Below are 3,829 nucleotides of genomic sequence, written 5' to 3'. Positions count from 1 at the left end.
TAGTAGGAGTAGGAGAGGAAGGGAAGGAGGAGTAGGAGAGAAGGAAAGGCCCCCCCCCAAACCCTTTCCAATTCGGCCTCCTGCCCAAGGGGAGCGCACCATCCCCTTGTGGGCTGGTGTGCTTCCTTCTTATGGCCCATAAGGCCCATAACTTCTCCCAGGGGGTTCCGATAACCTCCCGGTTCTCCGGAAGAATGTCTAAACCACTCGAAACCCTTTCGATGTCCAAACATAGTCATCCAATATATTGATCTTTATGTCTCAATCATTTCGAGACTCCTCGTCATGTCCGTGATCATATCCGGGACTCCGAACTACCTTCGATACATCAAAACACATAAACTCATAATACCGATCATCACCGAACGTTAAACGTGCGGACCCTGCGGTTTCGAGAACAATGTAGACATGACCGAGACATGTCTCCGGCCAATAACCAATAGCGGAACTTGGATGCTCATATTGGCTCCTACATATATTATGAACATCTTTATCGGTCAAACCGCATAACAACATACGTTGTTCCCTTTGTCATCGGTATGTTACTTGCCCGAGATTCGATCGTAGGTATCTCAATACCTAGTTCAATATTGTTACCGGCAAGTCTCTTTACTCGTTCTGTAGTGCATCATCCTGCAACTAAATCATTAATCACATTGCTTGCAAGGCTTATAGTGATGTGCATTACCGGGAGGGCCCAAAGATACCTCTCCGACAATCGGAGTGACAAATCTTAATCTTGATCTATGCCAACTCAACAAGTACCATCGGAGACACCTATAGAGCACCTTTATAATCACCCAGTTACGTTGTGACGTTTGGTAGCACACAAAGTGTTCCTTCGGTATTCGGGAGTTGCATAATCTCATAGTCATAGGAACATGTATAAGTCATGAAGAAAGCAATAGCAACAAACTAAACCATCAAGTGCTAAGCTAACGGAATGGGTCAAGTCAATCACATCATTCTCTAATGATGTGATCCTGTTTATCAAATGACAACTCATGTCTATGGCTAGGAAACTTAACCATCTTTGATTAACGAGCTAGTCAAGTAGAGGCATACTAGTGACACTTTGTTTTGTCTATGTATTCACACATGTACTAAGTTTCCGGTTAATACAATTCTAGCATGAATAATAAACATTTATCATGAAATAAGGAAATAAATAATAACTTCATTATTGCCTCTAGGGCATATTTCCTTCAGTCTCCCACTTGCACTAGAGTCAATAATCTAGTTCACATCATCATGTGATTTAACACCAATATTCACATCTGTATGTGATTAACACCCATAGTTCACATCGTCATGTGACCAACACTCAAAGGGTTTACTAGAGTCAATAATCTAGTTCGCATCGCTATGTGATTAACACCCAAAGATTACTAAGGTATGATCATGTTTTGCTCGTGAGAGAAGTTTAGTCAACGGGTCTGTCACATTCAGAGCCGTATGTATTTTGCAAATATTCTATGTCTACAATGCTCTACACCGAGCTACAATGCTCTGTATTTTGCAAATAATCAGAAAGGCTGTAGTGCTCCCACTCACTTTCCTGTAAATACAGGCTTCACCCAAGTATGTATAAAACTATATGCTTTGATCAACTCATCAAAGCATATATTCCAACTCCGAGATGCTTGCACCAGTCCATAGATGGATCACTGGAGCTTGCACACTTTGTTAGCACCTTTAGGATTGACAAAACCCTCTAGTTGCATCATATACAACTCCTCTTTAATAAATCCATTAAGGAGTGCAATTTTGACATCCATTTGCCAGATTTCATAAAATGGGCAATTGCTAACATGATTCGGACAGACTTAAGCATCGATACGAGTGAGAAAATCTCATCGTATTCAACACCTTGAACTTGTCGAAAAACTTTTTGCGACAAGTCGAGCTTTGTAGCTAGTAACACTACTATCAGCGTGTGTCTTCCTCTTGAAGGTCCATTTATTTTCTATGGCTTGCCAATCATCGGGCAAGTCCACCGAAGTCCACACTTCATTCTCATACATGGATCCCATCTCAGATTGCATGGCCTTTCAAGCCATTTCACAGAATCTGGGCTCATCATCGCTTCCTCATAGTTCGTAGGTTCATCATGGTCTAGTAACATGACTCCCAGAACAGGATTACAGTACCACTCTGGTGCGGACTATACTTTGGAACACCTATGAGGTTCTGTAGTAACTTAATCTGAAGTTTCATGATAGTCATCATTAGCTTCCTCACTAATTGGTGTAGGAATCACTATAACTGATTTCTGTGATGAACTATTTTCCAATTCGGGAGAAGTTACAATTACCTCATCAAGTTCTACTTTCCTCCCACTCACTTCTTTCGAGAGAAACTCCTTCTCTAGAAAGAATCCATTCTTAGCAACGATTATCTTGTCTTTGGATCTATGATAGAAGGTGTACCCCAACAGTTTCCTTTGGGTATTCTATGAAGACGCACTTCTCCGATTTGGGTTCGAGCTTATCAAGTTGAAACTTTTTCACATAAGCATCGCAATCCCAAACTTTAAGAAATGACAACTTTGGTTTCTTGCTAAACCACAGTTCATAAGGCGCCGTCTCAATGGATTTTGATGGTGCCCTATTTAAAGTGAATGCAGTTGTCTCTAATGCATAACCCCAAAACGATAGTGGTAAATCGGTAAGATACATCATAGATCGCACCATATCCAATAAAGTGTGGTTACGACATTCGGACAGTATGACAATGATGGAGCGTGTCATAATAAACGGAACGGTGGAAAGTTGCATGGCAATATATCTCGGAATGGCTATGGAAATGCTATAATAGGTAGGTATGGTGGCTGTTTTGAGGAAGGTATATGGTGGGTGTATGGTACCGGCGAAAGTTGTGTGGCACAAGAGAGGCTAGCAATGATGGAAGGATGAGAGTGCGTATAATCCATGGACTCAACATTAGTCATAAAGAACTCATATACTTATTGCAAAAATCTACAAGTAATCAAAACAAAGACTACACGCATGCTCCTAGGGGAAGGGTTGGTAGGAGTTAACCATCGCGCGATCCCGACCTCCACACATAAGGAAGACAATCAATAAATAAATCATGCTCCAACTTCATCACATAACGGTTCACCATACGTGCATGCTACGGGAATCACAAACCTTAACACAAGTATTCCTTAAATTCACAATTACCCAACTAGCATGACTCTAATATTACCATCCTCATATCTCAAAACAATTGTCAAGCATCAAATTAATCATAGCATCCAATTCACTTTCTATGATAGTTATTATTATACCCAACTTGGATGCCCATCATTCTAGGACCAATTTTATAACCATAGCAAATACCATGTTGTTCTAAAAGACTCTCAAAATAATATAAGTGAATCATGAGAGATCAATAATTTCTACAAAATTAAGCCACCACCGTGCCCTAAAAATATATAAGTGAAGTACTAGAGCAAAATTGTCTAGCTCAAAAGATATAAGTGAAGCACATAGAGTATTCTAATAAATTCTGAAATATGTGTGTCTCTCCCAAAAGGTGTGTACAGCAAGGATGATTGTGGTAAACTAAAAAGCAAAGACTCATATCATACAAGACGCTCCAAGCAAAACACATATCATGTGGTGCACAAAAATATAGCTCCAAGTAAAGTTACCGATAGACGAAGATGAAAGAGGGAATGCCTTCCGGGGCATCCCCATGCTTAGGCTTTTGCTTGTCCTTAAATTATCTTAGGATGCCATGGGCATCCCCAAGCTTAGGCTCTTGCCACTCCTTATTCCATAGTCCATCAAATCTTTACCCAAAACTTGAAAACTTCACAACA

The sequence above is a fragment of the Triticum aestivum genome, chromosome 1B (assembly GCF_018294505.1).
Source record: "Triticum aestivum cultivar Chinese Spring chromosome 1B, IWGSC CS RefSeq v2.1, whole genome shotgun sequence".
In the NCBI taxonomy this organism is placed as follows: domain Eukaryota; kingdom Viridiplantae; phylum Streptophyta; class Magnoliopsida; order Poales; family Poaceae; genus Triticum; species Triticum aestivum.
Note: the sequence above shows the minus strand (reverse complement) of the source record.